The sequence below is a fragment of the Nilaparvata lugens genome, chromosome 11 (genome assembly GCF_014356525.2).
Source record: "Nilaparvata lugens isolate BPH chromosome 11, ASM1435652v1, whole genome shotgun sequence".
Lineage (NCBI taxonomy): Eukaryota > Metazoa > Arthropoda > Insecta > Hemiptera > Delphacidae > Nilaparvata > Nilaparvata lugens.
The window spans coordinates 26,179,417-26,206,527 of NC_052514.1; the positions used below are offsets into that span (position 1 = coordinate 26,179,417).

The 27,111-nt window shown below is 34.3% G+C and overlaps 2 protein-coding genes across 3 annotated transcripts in view; one reads left to right on the forward strand and one right to left on the reverse strand.

The window, feature by feature from the left end:
- The window catches only part of LOC111046389 (PR domain zinc finger protein 1), a 103,362-nt gene extending 96,371 nt beyond the window's left edge, over positions 1-6,991 (reverse strand). For both annotated transcript variants that reach the window (XM_039437999.1, XM_022331922.2), the window contains exon 1: positions 6,564-6,991. The gene's annotated coding sequence lies outside the window, so the exon portion shown is untranslated. The remainder of the gene's footprint in view (positions 1-6,563) is intronic.
- LOC111046388 overlaps positions 1-27,111 on the forward strand; it is a 158,811-nt gene that overhangs the window by 31,089 nt on the left and 100,611 nt on the right. The window lies entirely within an intron of this gene.

Here is a 27,111-nt window from a genome sequence, read left to right on the forward strand (position 1 = left end):
TCCGTCTGGAAAACTGTTTACCATTAATAGGGAAAATGGTAGCAGCAATTTTCATGTATCCTGTTTGCTCAGTACAAGCACAACCGGCCAGGGGCGTATTCTAATAAGCTGTGCTATTTCTATTTAGATAAAGTTGGATTATTCACATACGAGTAAAATTCTAATACATACATAATGAGCTGGTAACGACATTATAAGCGTCTGACGCCATTTTAAAGGTCACTCACTAGTAATGCTAATAGTATAGCAATGGTCCCGAATCTAGAATCAGGGCCGAAAAGTTTTTGTGAATAATTGCTAGTTTCGGCAGTTTATTCTGATGGCAATTCGCTGGCGACATGCTAATTACTTGTACTGGCTTACCAATGAGATGCATTCCTAAAATTTGCTACAAAAATTTTCTGCTCTTTATTATTGTTGGAGTTTTATTGATTTTAAAGGTAGGAAACTTGTTTATTAGTAACAATAGGTTCATTGAGTCTTAAATGAGATGGAAAATTGTCAATTTTTGATTGATACCATACACAAGACCGCAGCCACTACTGAATACTACATACAGCAGACAAGAAAAAATTCTAATATGTCACAAGTCTATGCTACAACATTGGATGAAATTGATGGATTAAAATTCTTGAATTGATTTTCAGAACGTAAATAATCTGCTTTTTCGAATAATAAACATTTCGATGTGGTTTGATATCTCCGTTGAAGACGACAAAACTATTCACGTAAAATCAGTGCTCCACTGCTAAGGGCTTGAAATCACTTGAGCCAAGTGAAATTTATCACTGTTATCCTTCCCTTATCTCTAGTTGTCTATTTTTAGTTCGAATTATCTCCTGTTTTCAATTTCACTTTTGCTTCAGCTTGACCACTAGTTTATAGAGATTTCATAAGTGAAATTGATTTCACATTGAACAATTCACTTTGAACTTACAATTACCTCAAAATAAAATGTAAAATTACTCAAATATTGGGAATATTTTTAGGATGTGCCATTTTTGTTTTTACCTTTGCTTGAAAAAATTCTCAAGTGTGATGTAACTTGGAAGTAGAATGTATTCTAGTTTTGAATTGAACAAATTATTCATCAGTTGTTTTTATTCTATTCTCATCTTCACTCAACCTTTTCCTCTCCTTTCCTTTTATATTTCATATATCTTCAATATTTCCAAGTTTTTATTCATTTATTCAGTATTACACAACTTTTAGAAAAGTAACACAGGCTTCAGCCCAAAACGTTTCCAATTATTATATTGAAATTTTCAAATTGGTATTTCACAATCATTGTTTAAAATTGTTAGGCTAATCTTATCCTAGCAAACCGTATTACACTTGCGGGTTTTACAAACTATATCAAAAATGCCGGTTTTTGTAAAATTTAATAAAAATCATGTTTCATAATATCTCCCTTCTACTCATAGCATCGTGATATCAAGTCACAGAATAATAATTAATTAAGTTATGGAAAAAAGGATGAATTTCCTGAAAATGACAAGAATACCCAAAAATTGAAATGTCAGCTGAAATATAACAGTTATCTTAATAATTTCAACAATATTCCCTCCCCTTTTGATTTAATCCAGTAATCGGACACTTCATCCCTCAAATGTAGAGTATTTTTATGAACAGGTGATTCAAAAAATGGAAAACAATTCATTAACAATAGTTACCATAGTGGGATTCAATTTGAACTGCCGCATTGGTTGAACGGGAAGCATGCTTGTAATATATAAGGATTGCTGACAGTTTAGGTGAATTTCATCATAGTAAGGTACCAGTGAGCAGAGTACTACTCAGCCATGCAATTGTCATTTCGCAGAAATTGGTTCGACTAGTCGATTGTTTTGGGAGTAGAGTAGTCAAGTTTTTCAATAACAATGTCGTTAGTGCAGCAGTTAATGATTGATCGATTGAGCTCTCACATGCAGATGCCGAGCTAGATGGGAATTCTACTCGAAATTGGAGTGCATAGCAGTTGCCCTTATCACTCTTTCATGACTGATTTTGATCGCATTGCAACAGTTCCACCCTGTTAGATGTATGGAATTTTGGAGTAACTCTGTTGAAGTTGAAGTCGAAGATTAAGTTTAAAGGGAGTACGACTTAGTTCAAAATATTTCAAATATGTGATTGAAAAGTCTTGAAAATATTCATTTAAGCAATAAGAATGAATGAGTGTATTTAGTCCATATCGTGAGGAAATTCCCATTTTATTTTAAAGTCAGGGGTGACCACCCTCCCCAAGTAAATGGACGCAACTCCTCATTAGAAATAGAAAATGAATCAGCTTTTACCCGCAATAAAAAACAAATTAATGCTACACCCCCCCCCCCCTGGACATGTAGGCGCCCCCAAAAAAGGTATATTATGTTGTTGATTGAATGTATTGTTGTACCGTATATTAATTGATATTATGAATTGTAAAAAGTTTACATCAATTTATTGGAGAGATGAAAATTCCTATAATTCAACCTTAGACCCTCCGGCAATCACTATTCTCATCTTCTCGTACAAGAAATCAACCTGAGGCCAATTCTCTAAATTATTGAAAGATCGTACTTGAGAAAGCTCCTTTATTCGAATTTTGAGTTATTACAACTAAATCTCTTATCAGAGAAGCATTGCCAATCGAAATCGTTCAATATGACTAGAATTTTCTGATAAAACTTTTGATATAACTTTCGAGGACATCAAACAACCATAGAGAAACAATAGCGTACGTAGATATACCATGGTATAGGGCGTTAATGTCGCAACTTTTACTGTTATCTCAAGCTGACAGTCCATGTAGTTCTTTCCTGTGAAGCTTTATGACGCTGGTAGTCTCTCATATTGTGCCGTTCATACACTCTTGCCCGGTTAAAACAGTAAAAATCGACAATAATCGACAGTTAGCGGCTTGAGATAACAGTTAAAGTTGCGACATAAACGCCCTATACCATGGTATATCTACGTACGCTATTGTTTCTCTATGATACAACGTTCCCGAGCACATTATACAAGATATTGAGGAAGATATTCAAGTTGTTGGAGATATTTGTTGGGAATGATTATGGACTCGACATAATAATAATAATTATTATTATTATTGGACTGTCGGGTTTAACTCACTTTCTAGGGATATAGAAAAAAATAATGGTATATCCACTCATATTACAAGGTACAAGGAATGAATTACTTAAAACTATATCATTTAATGGCAATATACTGTATATTGTAAACGTCAAATCAAAAACGCTTTCAAATGTTTAGGTACTTTTCAATAAAAAAAGTTTATGAATTCACACTAGGAGATAATAATATATTATAAATCTCATACGAGTATATAGTTTTATAACCAGCTCCAATTGATAGTGAGTTATGTTTTTTCTGGTTCTAAATTTTGTCAAATTACGCAAAAATGTTCCAATTAATTAATGGTGATTTGAGTGTGATATTTTTGTTTTTTATTCTGTTTTCAACCGTCAAAATTTAAAATTCTTAGTTTTCGTTGTTTTTTAGTGAAAATGGACTAAATTTTAAAAAAGTGAAATTGAAACTATAACCCTATTTCGGACTTGTTATCTAAATTTGGGAGAGAAATAGTACAAGGAGTATCCTTAGTTTTTATCTCCCAATCTGTGCTACTTTGTAGAAATCATAAATAAATAACAAAAATTACATATCACCTCAATAATATTCTTTATGATGAAGAAAGCATAATAATTTGATCATCTAAAATTGGCGGAGGTTTGGTTTACTCTGTTTCTAATTTTCCATAGGAAGATATTCCCACGTTAGTACGTGTACTAGTGGACATCTCATTCAAGACTACAGCGCTCTGTTTTGAATGAGCTTGAAATTCAAGTCACGTAACTTCAGACAATAGAATTGGTCTCCGAAAAGTGCAAAATCTCTTGGCTCTCCAAAGCGTGCAGCGGTGACATCAGTATTATTCCCGTCTTTGTCGGCGCGTGTGTGTCTATGGAAAACTATGATGCCATCTTATAATAATTAGTGGATGATTTCATCAATCATTTATTAGAAGATGGAAAACTTCATTAGATTTCGCATGATGGCATCAACTCGATTTTGATCGGGCTGTGACTCACTTCATTTGAGGAATAAAAATATTCCTATAATCTCATATTATGGTATTCACACAATGAAGCATATCTTGAAAATATGTATTCTTCACTGTTAAAATATCATCTTCTTCATTACGTAACTCATGGATTATTGTTCCATCGGAAAGCTGGGTCAGGCTATTCCTTTGATGTACACAGATAAAACTAGAGGTAGAAAATGATGCAATGAACTAGAGGTAACATTCTACATGAATGAAATGAGGTATCGAGTTCCTGACAATATAGTCAAAGAAATCAATTAATGTTTCTTTTTTTAGAGTCAACAGAGTATAAATACAAAATTTAAATTTTTACGAGATTGCTTACTTCTCATCAAATATCATAACTATGGTATATTTATTGTTGAAGAAGACAAACGTTCTATTGAAGTACTGTAATATGCTCAAATAACCAATAATAGGCCTATAGTTCAGCACGCAGCCTTAACCATCACGAATCTCCTGGAAAGATCTGCAACGTTTTCACGTTGATAATAATGTTTCAAGAAATTGTAAAATAAAATGTTATAATGTGAAAATGCTCATTAAAGTTTTGCTGCAGTAAGATGGTATCCTCGTATCTTACAATAGACGCATCGAGTCGTCTAGTAAGCACATAATCTATTCTGAATAAACGATCACTACTAACTACTATCTTGAGTCGTAATGTCAACATACACGTCAAACTGTCAGCATTTATTCAACGGGTAGCATTGAAGTTATTCATAAGGAATGCTGACTGAATGAGGTGAATTCTCTCAATTCTCCAGCCAATAAAGGTGACAGAATGACTGGATGTCGACGTCGACTGACTGACTTCTGTTCGATTGGATAGCTGAGTTAATTGCCACATCGATTGTTGACATATCATTAATTGTGTTTGGGGACCTACTCACTAGAAGTGTACAACGGTACCTAGATTTCTGTTGCAGTTGCACTATATACACTCATTGCTCATTATTGTAGTGTGGATTGTTCTAGAATCGGAATGGAGAGAGAGAAAAGAGACAATAGAAAGGTAATGAGAGAATGACGAATAGGTGCTAACGAATGTGAAGACATGAGGAAAGGAGAGCAACACATTACTGGATGATGAGTGTTAACAGCAAGAGGTCAATGACACCTGTAGGTGTCAAATTTAGAAATCAGACAATACTTGGAATGGATACTATTCTAAGACATTGACGAGGACATTTGTGTATGTGAAGCTTCAGCCAGTTATTACGCCTTGGCTTTCAAAGGCTTCTACTGGAATATAGGCTGACTAAACTTTTTATATCATTACCCTGACTTTTAATCAAATACAAGAATTGTTTTGAGGATATACACTGGAATGCTTGGATAAATATTTCCAAGTAGCTTGTAGTACAGACTAGATAGATGTTTGGGACTCTTATGGAATGAATAGGTTATGTAATATTCATAGTCATAATTATTTACATTTCTTGCAAATTTCTTCTGAATTCATCCAAGATTTTAGGTTAGGTTGGGTTAATTCCATTGATAACTAATAAAGTAGAAACAATAAAGAATAATGTAGAAACGAATAAGTGAGCTCCATAATTTTGTGAGTTGACGACCCAAATATTGTAGTAGGGAGTGATTTTAAATAATAATGAGAAAAAGAATAGAATAGAATGACTGCCTTTATTTTCGACCTAGGAGGGCGAAGTTAGGGCGCAGTCGGCCCTCTCTTACACACAACCCTCAAAAATGATTGATAAATGGCATATTCTGGAAATAGTTAACAGAATTATGCAATAACTTTCCAGTACTATGTTATTGAATCATTTCACTCAACTGAAGTAAAACTTTTAATAAAAAATTTCAAAATGTGCGGATCATATATTTTTTTATTGTAGGTTGCTCACTATTTGTTTGATGGAAATTCAAGTAATAGCTCCTTGTTATTTCTTATTCTTTCCCCTTCCCAAAATATGGGGGAACAATAATTACGTAACACAAAGTAGAGCTCACCAGTATCAGATTATTTACAAATTACAATCAGTGATAATTCATCAGACCATTTCCAAAAACATATTAGTTCTCATGTGTCAATACATACAGTATTATCAATACATTTCGTTTCACAACTCCAAATATCTCAACTGAAATATCTATGCATAGATGTATAGTTGCTAGTCAAAAATCAAGGGGTTTCTGACTTTCAATGGTGTAAGTTTCACATTTTTTTTTTAAGTTTTACTGTCACTTAGTAAGATGTTAATCTTAAAATATTATTAGTAATGAGACTATCAATAGAGTAACATAAGATATATCAGTTTTTATGTAGGCTACTACTCACAGGTAGTAGACTTTGAGAGGGTTCAGTGTCAGATTAGTGTCATTTTCAAATTTTGAGTCTGACGAGTCGAGTGACTTGAATGCAATCCAGTGCGTCGTAACATGCATGAACTTAAAACAAACAATCTATTATTAAAATCTTCTTTCTTACCTTATTTGTGGAGAGATCAGGGTCGATTTTCAGCAAGTCCAATCACTCAAACCCTGAAGGGCTTTTTGAAGTCTTTCGTTGTCAATTCGACGCTAGGAACCACAAGTAGGCCTAACTCCACCAATAGACTGTACATAGCTTGTAAACGAGCGCACTAGACACTTCCAAATATTGGCACTGTGGGGAATAATCCTCTGGTCCAAAATGAACGTTCGGGGTCCGAAAAATGTATTTCAATCACAAATTCGTTGACACATTCGATGCACAGTGAGTGGGTTTAGGCACTAGGGAAGTTGTAAACTAGTAAACGTGGTTGAAGGGCCGGCTAGAACCTTGAATAGCTTGAACTTGACTCTCGTCAGGAAGATTCGACGCTTCCCACAGAAGAGATGTGGAGGAACTGGCCTTGCTTCTGCAAGAGCAACGCCTCGGAGTGGGGGAATCAGAGGCAACCTTGTAGCTTGTAGCCAACGGTACACTCCAGGTCAACGAACCTTGCCTCGGTAACTTCTTCACTCTATTCCTTCCTCTTCCTCCTTTCTACCACGCTATCATCCTCACCTTGCCATCCACCGCATTCGTAGTTCGCCATCCCCACTATCGCTTCTTCCACTTTGCTCTTATTCTACTACCTGCTGCACGGTCTACCTTCTCCTTCTACCTGTTTCTCTCTTTTTCTTAGCACCTTTCCTTTCCATCATCACCTGTTCAACCTGTCACTCTTCTTCTGCTTGCTGCACTCTTTCTTTCATCTTCATTATTTTTGGTCTCTAGGTGTGTCTAGGTGGAATTCCCAAAAAGATTTACTAATTTATTCACTTTTACAAGTTCTTTGTAATGTGTTATTATTACTTTTAATTTATATATGTTTCTTCTCACATAGTAACTATTCAGTCACTTTTCTTCACCCTGAAGTTTTCTTGAAGAGTGAACAGGTTCAACGTATTTCACTCTTCTGGTTATCATTCTCTCAAGCTGATAATATTAGTGATGTGATTTCGTGAATTGAGAATAATATATAGAAGCATTTAAATGAGCAGCTCATAATAAGTCGATTTCTTCATTCCCTAATTCAATCGTAATGCGTTTCTCATCCCGGTTATTTATTAGTGAACTTGATTATTTCAGTGGTTCTTGGTCCACTGATCCATCTATGATGTTTCTATTCAGTCTGTGATTATTCTAATGAAATCAAAAGAAGTTTCTATGTTATTCAATTGAAACGATATGACAACTACATGGGCATCGACAAGTAGTTAACCCTTCTAAAATCAGTCCAATTACTCGATTTACATGGGTAGATCAATTTATGTTAGAAATATTATCACCTAGAGAATTATTGTTGAAGTTATTCGACAATAATACAGCTGGGAATTTTTTCCCAGTTTTTCTCATAGAAAATACATTGTATCTTCACAAACTTGTAATGGAGAATGTAGTCCGAGATTCCGTATCTTTGTCTCACAATGATTTTCTATAATTTACTGTTCATCGATTTCAGTGGTTTTCTTAAATATATTGATGAAATAATATAGAGATGGGTGATGATGATCAGTGAAACGTGTACTGGCCACTAACTAATATCGTGTGATTGGACTTAACTTTGTCTTGTAGGGCCATGCTGAATCACAAGTCTATGTAAGTAAGCTGTGGATCATAAGTGCCCGAATCAAGCCAATTATGTAATTGATACAGACCGATATGTGCGCCTGATCAATGAAACAATATACTTCTTAGATCCACGCAAATCTGAGGCTGCCGTTTGAACGTGATCATATTCCTTGCATAATGACATTGATAGACCCTTTAAACAAGTAATAGATCTGATCAATATCTTAAACACAGCTTGATCAATTTAATTTTTAAGATAGGGAATGCTTAATGACTGTAAGCCCCTATGTATAGCCAATAAAACTCAGTGTCAGTCCCAATGCGGATAACTCCAATGTTGCCCTGAATTCAGTTAAGCAACTCATCATTTACATATGTAGAATTATTGATGGTATTAATCCCAAAATAATATTTTTCTCAGAATTCATTCTCCTTAGAAATGATTGAATAATACCAGAGATAAATAATGTTCGTTTCTCTATGAAAATTCCAAGAACAAATACAAAACATCCATTTGTTGATTCCAGGTAAAATGTAGATACCAGTTCAAATGTACTTTCTCCTGTTCATTTTTGTGGAAAAGTATGTGCTGTTGACCCGACTGCTACCAACTGAGTTCCACGAATGGGATGCGATGACCGTGAAATATATTGGCAAGTTCATGAAACACCCATCTAAGCCTCCAAGAAGAGTGACTTAATGCTGCAGTTGACTTGTAGAGAAAGCCGGTTTGAAAATTATTATCCAATTGCTGCCATGAGTTATCTCTGTGAAGTTTGTAGGTGCCTTGAAAGGAGAAGATGAGTCATAATTAGTTGCCGATTTATAACTTGAACTTATCCGGGTGGAAGTTCTGTGCTGCTGGTGAATTGGGTGAAGTTTTCTGCACGAATCCCTACTTTGGACTATTCGAATTCTCGCTGATATCCAATTTTGACACTCAGTGACAAGTTTATACTTTTGAAGAGATAGCTTTCGTTTCTACAATATCATTCTTCATTTTGTAGAATGATTGGATCTCGTAGATTTGTACTGTAGAAAAATCGTCATTGAATTTCGAAGTAACTCGATAATTACTTTAGCAGCTGCAGCCTTGAAAAATCAATATTAATTTTCATAGATTTAGAGATGAAAATTTATGAGAAATTGTATTTACTCAAATAGTTATGGATAACTATTATTAAACGAAAATCCAAAATCCAAATGCTGTGAATCACCCCAAAGACCTCTGCTACTGCATCTAGCTGTTAACCCTGTTGTCAATATTTGCATTATCAGGAGTTTTCAAGGTGAATTACAGCATGTGATTTGGATCTTCGTTTGATAAAAATTCATTTCATTTATGTTCAAAATCAAATCTGCATACTCTGAGAAGCGTATAAATCCTTATTCGATGTTCATGTCTAACTCATTACAATTTAGAAATAGTTTCCCATGTGTTTTTTTTTTGCAGAATTCAATGAAATCAGACAATCAAGTTCTACCTAGAAAAAAATAAAGTTTTCCATAATTGACTTGCTGGAAGGAGCGATTCGAATCTCAAAGGATTTGAACAAATTCTTATGTTGACCATTTTTTTTTTCAAAATTCATATCCTACCAATTTATCCATGGCAAAGCATAATACGAGTAAATACCAATAATTAAATGCATCAATGAAGCATACTGATGGATGTGGAAGAACAACTGAATTTTTAAAATTTAATTTAAACAAAATTCGGAAGACAGTAGATCCACCTGTCTGCTCGAGATGGGGTGAGCATGTTGACCTCTCATGATTATTGTATCTAATTTGTCTCAATTCCAATATATTTATTGAGAATTCAATTTTGTTCTCTCATCATTTCATCATAAAATAATTGAATCAATTCTGATAGGGCAAAATTCTATTAATTTTCGAACTAGGAGGGTTAAACCATTCTTTTAAAAACTATTTATAATATTTTAAAAATTGTTTGCTCCAACTCTTCAATCAATTCCACTTGTTCAGTATATTTTAAAACGTTTTGTAACATGATATAATCTTATAATTCGTATAATTATATTATACGAATATATATATTAATTATTTGAGTTGATAATATTTAATACAAATTAAAAGTTGTGGTAAGGTCAGAAAGTCAGTATTTTTAAGTACACAGACTTGACGAAGTCGGTCCCCTCGAGCTACTTATCTCCAGTACAGCTTTCCAGCTTTGTTTTGATATGTAGGACAATGACCCTGTCATTGAGCGGCGCGACATTGACTCTTCAGCCGCGTTGCTTGTTGCTTCCGAGGTCGAACCGGTTATCAATGATACGCCGTCACTTGAACGTTGTCTCTTCTTGATACAGAACTTTGTTCCGTATCAAGTTTATTCCCTACCCTCATGAAGTTTAGCTAGGCTATCACTTATATAAGTTATTGAGGCCTTCCTGTTGTATTCAATGGGCAATGTTCTTGTCCGAGTTTGAGATACGTATCAATTGCAAGAGTTGAATAATAAAGTGGAATAAAGAATTGATGGATGAATTATAAATAAATAATCTAATAAGCAGTGAGGTGCTCACTTTCACCTCATTCGATTATCTCATCTTATCACACTGGAGAATATCAGTATTTTACTGAGAAATTTGGAAGATAAGAGCTGAGTTAGGAAGACACTCATGTCATTATTGTTGATTAAGGATTTTGATACACACAATAAGCTTCGGTTAACATGTGAGGTCCGTTGAACCTCTGGATCCTTGAATCCGTCCCTTTGAAAACATAAGGATTTCGATTAAGTTGGAATGTGAAGGATTAGAAATATCCAGCTCCATCTGTAGACTACATTTGATCATATATTGTAATGCCACCAAAAGTTCTAATTTATTTATTTGTTTCATAGTTATGAAAATTGATCTCATTTCAAGGATTTCCTCAGCTAAGCTCCCAGCAACTGTTCTCTGCCAAATGCTTGATATATGAATACGTAACACAAAGCTTGCTTCCCAAACAAGAAGATTTCTAGGAACCTTCTTGTTTCAAACCAGAAAACTCTTCAGATTATTGTTTTCGTATTAGAGTTGTCTGAAAATATCATAATAGCATTTAAGAATATATAATCATGAATCAAATATCTATCATACATCATAATAATTATAATATTTGTCATATATCATAATGATTAGGATATGAATAATATATCATGATGTGAGGATCATCATTGTAGGTGAATTTCTAGTTTATTTATTTCTGGACAGAAAAGTGGACTCAAATCAATTAAAGTGGATAGCATAGCCTACAATTTTTATTCATTCATAACTCTACCTCCATTGTATCATCATTCATCCCATAATCATCATCATCACCTAGGCTTAAAATACTTCTAGAAAGTCGCCTTTGTAATATAATAAATAAATAAATCACGTGAACTGTGTTTCTGAGTACGTCAATAATCATCTTCAACACAGCAAACATTGACAATTTTCCAAATGACACCAAGTTATGAGTCCATCCATACCTTTCTTGTAATTCTGTCAGTGTTTTCTTCCGCTCAGAATATTATTTATGGCAGGTAGTGCTTGATCTGGCAAAGATGAATAATCCCAGCGTGAGTTGAAAATATGTTAAATGTTTTGTGGAGGGTATAATATTATCAGGAAGTTGACCTTCGTTTTTGTTGGTTCCCGTCCGGGTTTCGTATGGTGAGTTCAGTCTGAACTGTCAGCATCTCTCATGAAAAACATCAATGTTTCTCAATCAGCTTCAAAGCTGACAGTTTGAAGTGAATCTCAGGTACACTGAGTCTTCTTCTCGAGAAAAAAACGAGCCAGATTTTTTTGGTTGTATTGACCCTTGAGTCCCGTTATTTCCTACCTGTGATCTGTGATGCACCATATGACGCAGCTACAACTGTACTGATTTCCTTTCTATTCAGTGTTATGTTGATAGGAATCTTCCTCACCCTCGGTCCCTTTCTCTGTTATCGACAGTTATGTAATTTCCATGTTGGGCTGCAGTAAGACTCACTGTCAGCATTGGGGTTATTTATGAGGAATAGATACTCACAGTTCGAAGTGATTCTCACTATAGTATGAGTTGAATCATCATCTTGAAACATGCATTGGGAACAGGGATCGACTGAGATTGTGTTCAATGATAATTTTTGAAAACTTATGGATTTTTTGGGGAGTTTTGGGAGTGATGATATTATGTAACTCTGAATTCTGATAGTATGGAAATATGTACATGATATAGTAACAATAACACGTAAAACTGGAGATCAATGGCCTTTAATGTAACAAACTTGAAAAAATAATCATTAGTAAGTTGAAGAGATTCTGAACACCTAGAAATAAAATCACAGGAATAGAGTGGGAAATCGTTCAGCTACTTTTTAGGTGTTGAATTTTCTTTATCAATAATCGCATTATCTCCTCTACCAATAATATTTATATTACCATTGGAAGAGTTTCAGGAGCTCATAAAAATAAGTTTTATTAAATAAATAGGAGTTTCACTCTCATAAAAATAAGAGTTTATAATATATAGTAAGAGTATAACTCCATATTCAAGAGGAAATTCAATTCGAACACCGAATTGTTTTTGTTTCCAGGCTCTATATTAAAAGAGAGAGAGAGAGAGAGTAGGGTTGTGTTTGTCCGCTTCAAAACATGTCAACTTGTGGATTGCATACGGGAATGATTTAAAGGGAATGATTAAAAGATCTCCAGATTTCGCACATAGACTCTGAAAATATCAATCTCGTGCACCTCGAAGCCCAAATTTCAATTTTCCTTCAAGATTTTCCATAATTAATGTTCAAATTTCATCCATAGGACATGGAATAATATCTGATTGAAATGTTCATAACATAATTATGCTCAAATAACTATAATCTGGAGAGAGTACCTTTTGGGAACAGTTTTACGGTCAATAATGGCCACAAAATTGATTAATAGTCCAATTTTGTCAGGTTAGCAGTAAGTTGAGGATGATTTCTAATCAAGATTTGAGTTCTGTCATTTTATAAGGTTACTACTTAGCATTATATAAGGTCATTTTTGAGGTTTTCATTTTATTAGTCGGATAACTTATTTAAAATACATTTATTGAGAAATAATTTGATTGTGCACTGTTGCTCTAATCAGATCCATCCTCGGGAATATAGATAATATCTTAATGTTCCAGAATCAAAATTTTATACGGGAGTTATCTTTTCATTCCCGTAGTGAAGCACAGGTGACCTGCTAGTTGAAGATATTTCTATAATTTATTTTTAACTCACCTCTCCATTATGTAACTCATTTCCATCTGAAGTATAAGATCATATAAATTTGTTATTCTTATTCTTCATTGAATTCATAGTGGAAGATGTTTGTTTTTTAACAATCTATTAATAAATTTATACGTTGTAAGAACTGTAAGTTAATTCGAAATTCAACATTTTTGTGGATTTGTTTAGAGAATATAATTGGAATATCAAATGAAACACAATGTTTGTGAGAGAAATATTATTTATTTCGGTGAAGTAGAAAATTATTATCACGACTTCACGAGATGCTTGATACTTTTCCGGTGTAAAATTAATTGAAGAATAGAGTTATCGGATCTGCTAAATAAATATAGTAGTCAGAAATCAAACATCAATGTTACGGGTGATAATAATGAGATGAATGTTTGAAAACAAACTCGTTTAATACAAAATCAGAAACTTGGACTTTACTGTATTCCTGGCCAAGTTACGATTCCTGGAGGGTAATTCCGCCTGTTCCATTTATATGAATGAGTTCACATGGTTCCCTTACTACTACCTCCAACACTATTCTTTCACACATACGATTTTGAAGCACGTGTAAGCATGCAATAACACATGAACAAATAACTGAGATCCAGATTTTACAACCTGCTCCAGGGTTCAGGAAATACGGTGGAAGAAAAACGGAAAAGTACAATGGACGTGTGTTAAGACAGTATGCAGTTTTATTTAATTATGCTGATTGAAGTGGCCCTTCATGTAGAAGAAAACTTGATGAACTTGTCTTTGTCTTAGTCTGTAAGTTGTAATGTCATAGAAAATTCCATGTTACAGTATTTACATGGCTTCAAAAAATCTGTTCCAACTTTTTAATTAAACCGTTTCCGCTTTTACAAACATTTTCCATTCGTGTATGAAATTTTTACGTTTTTCGCGCTCGTGTCATCATTGGAAGAGTTTTTTGAAGCGAGATTTTACTTTTCATCTCGTCAGTTTTCACAGCTCTGGGCGATCTGAATTCACTCAAAACTCTCACACTTCAAAGGCTGATATGATACTACCCACCGTCTTTTCCGTTGTAAGTCCTGGAAAAATATGAAATTAGGTTAGTTTGGATTTCCGTTTGCTACTGTTGTTCAATGTATTTTTTCCGGTCGAAGCACAATTTTTGAAGTAGGTGGAAAATTCTGGAAAAGTGCGAGGGAAGATCAAAGGTTAGGATTGTTATTGCTTGGAGGAGCATGATGAACGTTTGTGATATTCCAAATTCATGAAACTAATATTCGAGATTTCAATAGAGTATTTCTCCATCAGAAATTTATTGATCACTAGGATTCGGAGGCTAATGACTTTTTTATACGAATTTTACGAAGAAAAATTAGTAATTTGAACATTAGTGTGTGTAAGAGCTGTAGAGTAATGATTATTCCGTAATAGATCTGGATATTCAGTAAGGTATTTAGGCCTATTGTATCCACTCTGTTTGATATACGGTTTCGATTTTGCGATACAGTAGTTCATTCAGATTGAGCAATGGTACTTGATTAACAGCTCTCAGATAATTATGATTCTAGTGAGATTGCATAGGTGTACTCTATTCTTTATTGATCCACTGACTACAGCAATGCTTAACATCAACGAGAGGTGAACATTAATATCAAAATTTTATTCCATATACGATTTTCCATTTTTCCTTTTGTGTGCCTGGCATTTGAAAAGAAAAAGAAATATAATTTGGAATGAAATTCAGAATTTGGAAATAGGCCGACACATCTAGAAAATACCTGAGTCTATACTCAACTCATGCAGGTAAACGGGCTAGAGTCAAGAAAACTTCAATTAATCTTGCCATGTCTGATTTGATAGGTTTCTACTATAAACTAATACTACACTTTGAAATGATTGAAAAATACAAACAACTTCAAAGGAAACAACAATATCATGTTACTTTGTTGACATTCTTCATCTGATTTGGGGGCGCATAACTATCCCTCATTTAGATAGCAATGCGTCACAAAACCAAACAATATCAGTCATAAAATAAATTAATTTCAATGCAAAAGCTCAAGAAAGAAAAACTCGTTGAACCCAATTTTCGTTGATAATAACCCATATAACCCATTTCATAAATTTCGAATCCCTACTTTTGATTGACATTCTTGAATGAACCTTTTGTTTCACTACACTGCACTTTCGTAGTGCTCCTAGCAAAATGTCCTCCGAAACGTAATCTGGTCTCTCGGCTGGGGAAACGCCCCACTACTGTATTTAGAAGCAGGTCTCCTATTGGGCGAAGGGAATCATTTTTGGCTAATAATCGCGTCGCTTCTAGAGTCTTAGGACCAAAGAGTAACTGCAAAATCAGTAGTTTGTTATAATTGTAATATCTTGCTGTTTTACTCCTTATCCTTAACCTATGTCGCGACAGGGAGGTTAAGTTTAAGAGATAATTCCATTATCTACATTCCTCGACGACTCGGAGCCACAATTTTTAATATCTATCCTGGGAAACTCGAAGTCATGGCCGTTCATCATAGAGAGAGAAAAAAATTTCGCTAACTCACTTACAATAATGGCTCCAGCCTTTAGCGTATTAAATTTACTATTATAACTTGGGAAAAGGTCTGAATTAGAAACAGGGCATGGCACACTCCCCCCTCCTTACGGTGTGAAACACGCAAAAATAAATCTAATCAGGATATGTTACCATAGAGGCATTCTGTATAATTCGTAGAGTCGAATTTCTGGATTGAAAGCAGGATCCAATCTGAAGCGGGCCCTCCTCAAAAGGAATCCCATTAATCATTCCGAAACTCAGCAAAATGTATAACTACAAAATATATGAAACTTACAGATACTTATTAAGATTTGAAGCAAAAGTCCTTAATATGGGCGTGTCCCGCGGGTTCATATTATATTAAGTACTAAAGACGGACCGAGTATAATAATTTTGAATACTTCAGTCACTTAATTGAGTCCCTGATTATTTTCTTGGCATACCGTAATCTAACAAAGGAAAAACGTTCAAAAGGCATCAGAGTTTCAAATGCTTCTATGTTACTCTGATGTTGTAAAAGATGAAGTACGTTGATTATAATAGTGAACGATGAAGCTTGTTCACTCTGCTGAGTGTATTGAAAACTAGCTATCATAATTACTGTAGAATTGAGAGTGCAAAATATTGTTGACAATATAAAGCAATTCAGTAGACAAAACTATTCTACATAGACTACAATTCAAAGATAACAATGATTGAAACTGCATTATTTGAGCAACATAAGCGCGATTTTGCATTCTACAATCATAAGAAAAACACTTTTCATTATAATATTCGAGTAGGAAACCTCTACGACAGAACGCTAGTCAAAACAAAACTATGAGCGCCAGGCTCATAACGCGACATTTTATCCAAACACGAAGAATAATTCTCAACGCATGATTTAATAATATGTAAATTCAGCTCGATCAACTAGCTTAGCATTGGACTGCTACTGCTTGACTTCTCATTATCAGCATTATGGAATTTATCAATACATTAACACATTAATATATACTACTACTAGCCGTCAGGCTCGCTTCCCTCGCATTATCCGTCTCGCCAGGACCCTCGACTGGATCATCCAAGAATGAGATCAGCAGGCTCGTTTCGCTCGCCTGGACGATCCAGTCGGGGGTCCAGACTAAACGTCTGGCTAAACGGATATGGCGAGCGAAGCGAGGCTAACGGCTAGTAATATAATATTCCCAGGTCTGATTGAAGTAGCAGTGCCCAATCAATTTTTCCGCGATAAATGCATTTCAATCTTCAACTTGGTGCCAACCTAACAAAGTCAACTCAACTTAATGCCAACCTGACAAAATTATTAATTTAGTTACCAGTTAACAACTGTTTCGAAGAGGTACTCTCTCTAGATTATAGTTCTATATTAACATATGGTATGGACATTTTTCAATAATTATAATTAAGAGAGTAAGAAGAATATACATGCTAAAAGACGAACTTTAAACCCTTAAAAACCACCCTTAGAGTTAAAATATTACCAAAAGATTTCTTTTAGTGCGCCTCTAAAGGGCCAACTTAACATACCTACCAAATTTGAACGTTTTTGGTCCATAAGATTTTTAGTTCTGCGAGTGAGTGAGTGAGTCAGTCAGTCAGTGAGTGAGTGCCATTTCGCTTTTATATATATAGATAGATTATACTATTACTGATTTCAAGTTTACTAATTTACGTTTACTGATTACTGATTGACGTTTCCAACCTTACTGGAGTCTCACATAATTATTTCTGAACAATAAACTTCATATCCAACTAGATTCAATTACTTTACTAGATCTCAAAATATCCCAACTTATTCACATGGAAAAATTGTTTGTAATTTTACTATTCATCGTTAAATCATTTTCTTATTTTTTTTATTTAATAATTCTTGTTGACTATCTATCTCTAAGGGTATATCTCTTTAGGATTGTATGGCAGAGAAGACCAGGAGTCCTAACTTCGCCTTAATAAAGGCAAATCAATCAATCTATTTCTCCCTTCTCCGTTTCCCTTTGAACTAGACCCAAGACTCCTACATCAGTTCACCCGGCACTTAACTACTGGCCAAGAGAAGATTTCTACTACTGTTTATTACTTCAATTCAATTTTCCCAACAAAAATTCAATTCCCTTTTTGACATGCGTAACTCAAGAAATTTCACTGTTAATTTTATTTTAATTTAAACCGTTAAGTAATGTTCCAATATCTATTTCTACTTTCACTAATAACCATTTTAACATTACCTACTCGAAGAATTTTCTCTGTTATTCTATTTGTATACCTCAACTTATCACTTCAAATATTCATTGTCTAAAACCTTCAATTTTCGTTATCATACCAAATTTCTAAGCTACTTGCAACTCAATAATTTTTTTACCTATAATTACTCGTGTTTTTGCGGCTGACTTTCCTACCTAACATTTACGAACCTTTTGACTGGGCTTCCCTGAACTACACTACACTGATTGTTTCCCTTACAATCACTACGAAGACTTACTAAATACTTCTAGATCTCGGTTCACGTTATTCTTGTGACGAGCCCCATAACTCTCGAATGAACCAGTCCGTTTATTAGATACAAAAAAAAATTTCAGCTCACACCATCTTCGGTGCCTTTCGCTGAAATTATACAATTATACACTTTCAAAATATTTCCAATAATAAAACTGATTCACCTTTTCGAGAATAAACATTACTGATAAAGGGACTTAACAACCTCATCTGAATCAACTTATATTCATACAAATTCTCAAGGATTTTGATCATCGTTTCAACTTCAATCTTCATTACCTAATTATTCAGTTTAAACATTTTAAGGCCAATTAACTTTTCGAAACTACTTATCAACAATAACTAATCAAAGAGATTTTCCATTTATTCCCTGATTACCATTAATTTACCTTTAATTTAAGATTTTCAAAAAAATCCCCTATATTCCCCAAACATTCTCCCATAGTAATTTCCTAATTTTCCCAATTTAATTGAGTTGACTTTTAAAATCTCATATTCACTTTCACTACTATGATGATATTCAACTACCCGACGTGAGATCAGAGTACGTTCGTTGACATTACAATAATTTCTATCACTATCCGCGGAATATTACAGAATACAAAAAATTTATTCAGTACTTAGAATCAGTTGTTTTTCAACTATGCTAATTTCTTCTACTAATTCTTATTCTACCGTTAAACCTTTAATTTCTCAATAATCAATTTCAATATAAAGTGTCAGAATACTTGACTTTATCTTCAAGCAGTTCAAAAAATTTCACTTTAATGGATTTACAGAACTGAATAACTTTCCTATTTCATTAACAATTACTGTATTTAAACTTCAGAAAAATTGGAGTAGCAACAATAAATTATTCATTCAACTCCAAACCCAAAATCTTGACCGTTAACACGTTCACAGTATGAGTTTTCAATTATAGACTCGGTAAAATTAATCTTGTACGATTAGAGTGAGTTATGACAAATTTAATTTTTTAGAAATTGAATTCCAGAGATTTAAAGAGCTCTAGAGAGCAGAGTCGGCGCAGTTGTGTGCCTGGCGTTTTAAAAGATAATTTGGAAATAGGCCGACACATCTAGAAAATACCTGAGTCCATACTCAATTCATGCAGGTGAACGGGATAGAGTCTGGAAAACGTTTTCAAAACAATTAATCTTGCCATGCCTGATTTGATAGGTTTCTACTATAAACTAATACTACACTTTGAAATAATTGAAAAATACAAACAACTTCAATAAACATTGGCAACTAAAATCGGACAAAGGAAACAACAATTTCATGATACTTTGTTGACATTCTTCATTTGATATGGGGGCGCATTACTATCCCTATTACTAAAGCAATACGTCACAAAACCAAATAATATCAGTCATGGAATAATTAATTTCAATGCAGAAGCTCAAGAAAGAAAAACCCGTTGAACCCAATTTTCGTTGATAATAACCCATATAACCCATTTCATAAATATCGAATCCCTACTTTTGATTGACATTCTTGAATGAACCTTTGTTTCAATACACTGCACTTTCGTAGAGCTCCTAGCAAAGTGTCCTCCGAAACGTAATCTGGTCTCTCGGTTGGGGAAACGCCCCACTACTGTATTTAGAAACAGGTCCCCTATTGGGCGAATGGAATCATATTTGGCCAATAATCGCGTCGCTACTAGAGCCTTAGGAACAAAGAGTGACTGTAAAATCAGTAGTTTGTTATAATTGTGATATCTTGCTGTTTTACTCCTTATCGCACTCTATGTCGCGACAGGGAGGCTAAGTTTGAGAGATAATTCTATTATCTACATTCCTCGACGACTCGGAGCCACAATTTTTCAATATCTATCCTGGGAAACTCGATGTCATGGCCGTTCTTCATAGAGAGAAAAAACAGTTTCGCCAACTCACTTACAATAATGGCTCCAGCCTTTTGTGTATTAAATTTACTATTATAACTTGGGAGAAGGTCTGAATTAGAAACAGTGCTCGGCACACTTTTTTATTCAAAAGACTCATTTTTGATTACTATTCCAAGAATATTGATGAAATTGTAATGAATTACAAACTTCATCTCATTATCATTATTTATGATTACATTGTAATGATAAACCATCTTGTTAGGAATCCTATTGTGTTTCCCAGTCGATAGAAAACTGACATTCCATTAAGAGAGAATAATTCGATTTAGTTCAATGATCACTTTGGAATTGCGAAAGTCAAGTAATGGAGAAAGTTAAACAAATAATATAGGCTACCCCATGTAGAGCACGGTACAGGAGTAAAATATTTTCTTAATATAATTTACAGTTGAAGCACAAATAATGCCATTACTCCCATGTGATATGACTAAATATTTTTATTACAAAGGAAATACAACTCTAAAGCTGCGTTTACACCAAAGTTATTAACGAGATGTTAATATAACTTAATTTTTATAGATTCTATTAGATTGAACATAACTTATCATACACATGATGGACATATGTGTTTGCCAAGTTTGTTCAATCTAATAGAATCTATAAAGATTGAGTTATTAACATTTTGTTATAACTTTGGTGTAAACGCAGCTTTATCATCTGATTTCTGTAACTTATATCTATGAATAGATACTTTTCATCTGGCTGAGTTTGACTGATTGTTTTGGGGTGGTACTTGAATGAAAGTGGAATGGGAGATATCTTTGTTGAATTTGATATATTTGGAGAGAATACTGTTGGAAATCTATTGAGGGGAGATCAGTATTATTAAGGTGTGAGAGCAAGCAATCAATTCAATGAAACAGCTACGGTACAAGGAATCATGAACGGTTCAAATATGAGAGATTGTCAAAGTATATTTGAAAGAAGTCAGGAGCTATTTGTGGAATTTTTTTAGAATCACAATGCAAAATCAATGACTACTTGAAATTTATGACTGATTATTGTAACATAGTTTAAATTATCTTAAATTGTATTCATGCTCATAAGGAAGGACTCTGGTATTGCACATAGAAACTGTACGAGAAAAGATCCCATACTTTTTTCATTCAATCACACAAACTATGTTATGGAGTCTGTGTTATATCTAAAAATTTAAAAAAATACTCATAGAAGTAGAAGATATTTCCCAATAAGGAAACATTAACTCTATACAGTCAATACATTGACACTCTGTCAAATGAAACCTTGAAAATTTAATAAATGTGACAACCGATCATGCTTTGGAGCAAACCCTCATTCGATCATCCAAAACTGAGTTCTTCAAAGGCTTTCCTAAAATGGCTGCTACTATATAAATCTTCCATCAAAGATATTCTGTTCAAGTATGTTGACATCATTATGGATATCACTGGAGATTGTGAAGAAAGTCATCGAATGAAGTAAAACAAGAATAATGAGAGATGAGAATGATTTTCAGAAGCATAACCTTCTCAAAAGAACATAACATTTTTCTTCAAGACTCTGATAGACAACAGAATCTGCATAATGTACCAGAATCTGGAAGCAAGTGAAGAAGTGTGTGATTCTCTTTTGAACGTATAGAAAGAAATAGTTATCGGTCTCCAACGAATTTTATCTGAACATATAGTTGTGGCAAATTGTAAAAGTGTATTCTCACCTATAAAAAGAAACAGAGTTCTTTCATTCTCCACGATGCAATCAAACAAAAATCCTAGTCTTAGTTAATTCTAGAACTCCAGAACTAGGCCTACAAATACAAGGTCTCTGAACGTGCGATTCTTCGCAAGCAGCCAGGGAAGGGACGTCCATAAGCACTTCCACGCTGGAGACCATAAATTCACGGCCATGGTCAAACCGGGAGCGAAATTCAGGGACGTAGCAGAGGATCTGGTGAGCTGAGCGACAACGATGTTAGCGTTTCTTGGCAGGAGGAAACGACATCGCCTGTAATGAGAGGGAGGAGCTTCATGCAGCACTTCGTAGCAAACTACAGGATCTGCAAAACCGACGGGCTAAATATGTGATAGTTTTTTCAGTGCCTCACAGACACGACCTTCAAAATGGTCTGCTATCAATAAAGAAATTGAGAAAGCCAATGAGGAAAATTTCAATCTGTGTAAACATTTCAAAAACGTTTCTTTTGTAAATATTAGTGATATTGGTAGAAGACTTCACACTAGACATGGTCTGCATCTGAACACCTGGGGAAAGAAATATGTTTGCAGTAAAATAGTAGAAAAAGTAAATAAGATAGCTGATGAGCAGAGATCCATTCCGTCAGTCTTACAACCCCTTTTTTAGAAATAGGCCAGACACCCCAAAGTTAGTAAATAGTTGCAATCAACCTGTGAAAGATGTTTGTTTTTTAACAATCTATTAATAAATTTATACGTTGTAAGAACTGTAAGTTAATTCGAAATTCACATTTTTGTGGATTTGTTTAGAGAATATAATTGGTATATCAAATGAAACACAATGTTTGTGAGAGAAATATTATTTATTTCGGTGAAGTAGAAAATTATTATCACGACTTCACGAGATGCTTGATACTATATTCTTGAAGGTTCCGGTGTAAAATTAATTGAAGAATAGAGTTATCGGATCTGCTAAATAAATATAGTAGTCAGAAATCAAACATCAATGTTACGGGTGATAATAATGAGATAAATGTTTGAAAACAAACTTGTTTAATACAAAATCAGAAACTTGGACTTTACTGTATTCCTGGCCAAGTTACGATTCCTGGAGGGTAATTCCGCCTGTTCCATTTATATGAATGAGTTCACATGGTTCCCTTACTACTACCTCCAACACTATTCTTTCACACATACGATTTTGAAGCACGTGTAAGCATGCAATAACACATGAACAAATAACTGAGATCCAGATTTTACAACCTGCTCCAGGGTTCAGGAAATACGGTGGAAGAAAAACGGAAAAGTACAATGGACGTGTGTTAAGACAGTATGCAGTTTTATTTAATTATGCTGATTGAAGTGGCCCTTCATGTAGAAGAAAACTTGATGAACTTGTCTTTGTCTTAGTCTGTAAGTTGTAATGTCATAGAAAATTCCATGTTACAGTATTTACATGGCTTCAAAAAATCTGTTCCAACTTTTTAATTAAACCGTTTCCGCTTTTACAAACATTTTCCATTCGTGTATGAAATTTTTACGTTTTTCGCGCTCGTGTCATCATTGGAAGAGTTTTTTGAAGCGAGATTTTACTTTTCATCTCGTCAGTTTTCACAGCTCTGGGCGATCTGAATTCACTCAAAACTCTCACACTTCAAAGGCTGATATGATACTACCCACCGTCTTTTCCGTTGTAAGTCCTGGAAAAATATGAAATTAGGTTAGTTTGGATTTCCGTTTGCTACTGTTGTTCAATGTATTTTTTCCGGTCGAAGCACAATTTTTGAAGTAGGTGGAAAATTCTGGAAAAGTGCGAGGGAAGATCAAAGGTTAGGATTGTTATTGCTTGGAGGAGCATGATGAACGTTTGTGATATTCCAAATTCATGAAACTAATATTCGAGATTTCAATAGAGTATTCTCCATCAGAAATTTATTGATCACTAGGATTCGGAGGCTAATGACTTTTTTATACGAATTTTACGAAGAAAAATTAGTAATTTGAACATTAGTGTGTGTAAGAGCTGTAGAGTAATGATTATTCCGTAATAGATCTGGATATTCAGTAAGGTATTTAGGCCTATTGTATCCACTCTGTTTGATATACGGTTTCGATTTTGCGATACAGTAGTTCATTCAGATTGAGCAATGGTACTTGATTAACAGCTCTCAGATAATTATGATTCTAGTGAGATTGCATAGGTGTACTCTATTCTTTATTGATCCACTGACTACAGCAATGCTTAACATCAACGAGAGGTGAACATTAATATCAAAATTTTATTCCATATACGATTTTCCATTTTTTCTTTTGTGTGCCTGGCATTTGAAAAGGAAAAGAAATATAATTTGGAATGAAATTCAGAATTTTGAAATAGGCCGACACATCTAGAAAATACCTAAGTCTATACTCAACTCATGCAGGTAAACGGGCTAGAGTCAAGAAAACTCCAATTAATCTTGCCATGTGTTTCTTATTTGATAGGTTTCTATACTATAAACTAATACTACACTTTGAAATAATTGAAAAATACAAACAACTTCAATAAACATTGGCAACTAAAATCGGACAAAGGAAACAACAATTTCATGCTACTTTGTTGACATTCTTCATCTGATATGGGGGCGCATTACTATCCCTATTACTAAAGCAATACGTCACAGAACTAAAAAATATCAGTCATAAAATAACAAATTAATTACAATGCAAAAGCTCAAGAAAGAAAAACCCGTTGAACCCAATTTTCGTTGATAATAACCCATATAACCAATTTCATAAATTTCGAATCCCTACTTTTGATTGACATTCTTGAATGAACCTTTTGTTTCACTACACTGCACTTTCGTAGTGCTCCTAGCAAAATGTCCTCCGAAACGTAATCTGGTCTCTCGGCTGGGGAAACGCCCCACTACTGTATTTAGAAGCAGGTCTCCTATTGGGCGAAGGGAATCATTTTTGGCTAATAATCGCGTCGCTTCTAGAGTCTTAGGACCAAAGAGTAACTGCAAAATCAGTAGTTTGTTATAATTGTAATATCTTGCTGTTTTACTCCTTATCCTTAACCTATGTCGCGACAGGGAGGTTAAGTTTAAGAGATAATTCCATTATCTACATTCCTCGACGACTCGGAGCCACAATTTTAATATCTATCCTGGGAAACTCGAAGTCATGGCCGTTCATCATAGAGAGAGAAAAAAATTTCGCTAACTCACTTACAATAATGGCTCCAGCCTTTAGCGTATTAAATTTACTATTATAACTTGGGAAAAGGTCTGAATTAGAAACAGGGCATGGCACACTCCCCCTCCTTACGGTGTGAAACACGCAAAAATAAATCTATCAGGATATGTTACCATAGAGGCATTCTGTATAATTCGTAGAGTCGAATTTCTGGATTGAAAGCAGGATCCAATCTGAAGCGGGCCCTCCTCAAAAGGAATCCATTAATCATTCCGAAACTCAGCAAAATGTATAACTACAAAATATATGAAACTTACAGATACTTATTAAGATTTGAAGCAAAAGTCCTTAATATGGGCGTGTCCCGCGGGTTCATATTATATAAGTACTAAAGACGGACCGAGTATAATAATTTTGAATACTTCAGTCACTTAATTGAGTCCCTGATTATTTTCTTGGCATACCGTAATCTAACAAAGGAAAAACGTTCAAAAGGCATCAGAGTTTCAAATGCTTCTATGTTACTCTGATGTTGTAAAAGATGAAGTACGTTGATTATAATAGTGAACGATGAAGCTTGTTCACTCTGCTGAGTGTATTGAAAACTAGCTATCATAATTACTGTAGAATTGAGAGTGCAAAATATTGTTGACAATATAAAGCAATTCAGTAGACAAAACTATTCTACATAGACTACAATTCAAAGATAACAATGATTGAAACTGCATTATTTGAGCAACATAAGCGCGATTTTGCATTCTACAATCATAAGAAAAACACTTTTCATTATAATATTCGAGTAGGAAACCTCTACGACAGAACGCTAGTCAAAACAAAACTATGAGCGCCAGGCTCATAACGCGACATTTTATCCAAACACGAAGAATAATTCTCAACGCATGATTTAATAATATGTAAATTCAGCTCGATCAACTAGCTTAGCATTGGACTGCTACTGCTTGACTTCTCATTATCAGCATTATGGAATTTATCAATACATTAACACATTAATATATACTACTACTAGCCGTCAGGCTCGCTTCCCTCGCATTATCCGTCTCGCCAGGACCCTCGACTGGATCATCCAAGAATGAGATCAGCAGGCTCGTTTCGCTCGCCTGGACGATCCAGTCGGGGGTCCAGACTAAACGTCTGGCTAAACGGATATGGCGAGCGAAGCGAGGCTAACGGCTAGTAATATAATATTCCCAGGTCTGATTGAAGTAGCAGTTCCCAATCAATTTTTCCGCGATAAATGCATTTCAATCTTCAACTTGGTGCCAACCTAACAAAGTCAACTCAACTTAATGCCAACCTGACAAAATTATTAATTTAGTTACCAGTTAACAACTGTTTCGAAGAGGTACTCTCTCTAGATTATAGTTCTATATTAACATATGGTATGGACATTTTTCAATAATTATAATTAAGAGAGTAAGAAGAATATACATGCTAAAAGACGAACTTTAAACCCTTAAAAACCACCCTTAGAGTTAAAATATTACCAAAAGATTTCTTTTAGTGCGCCTCTAAAGGGCAACTTAACATACCTACCAAATTTGAACGTTTTTGGTCCATAAGATTTTTAGTTCTGCGAGTGAGTGAGTGAGTCAGTCAGTCAGTGAGTGAGTGCCATTTCGCTTTTATATATATAGATAGATTATACTATTACTGATTTCAAGTTTACTAATTTACGTTTACTGATTACTGATTGACGTTTCCAACCTTACTGGAGTCTCACATAATTATTTCTGAACAATAAACTCCATATCCAACTAGATTCAATTACTTTACTAGATCTCAAAATATCCCAACTTATTCACATGGAAAAATTGTTTGTAATTTTACTATGCATCGTTAAATCATTTTCTTATTTTTTTTTATTTAATAATTCTTGTTGACTATCTATCTCTAAG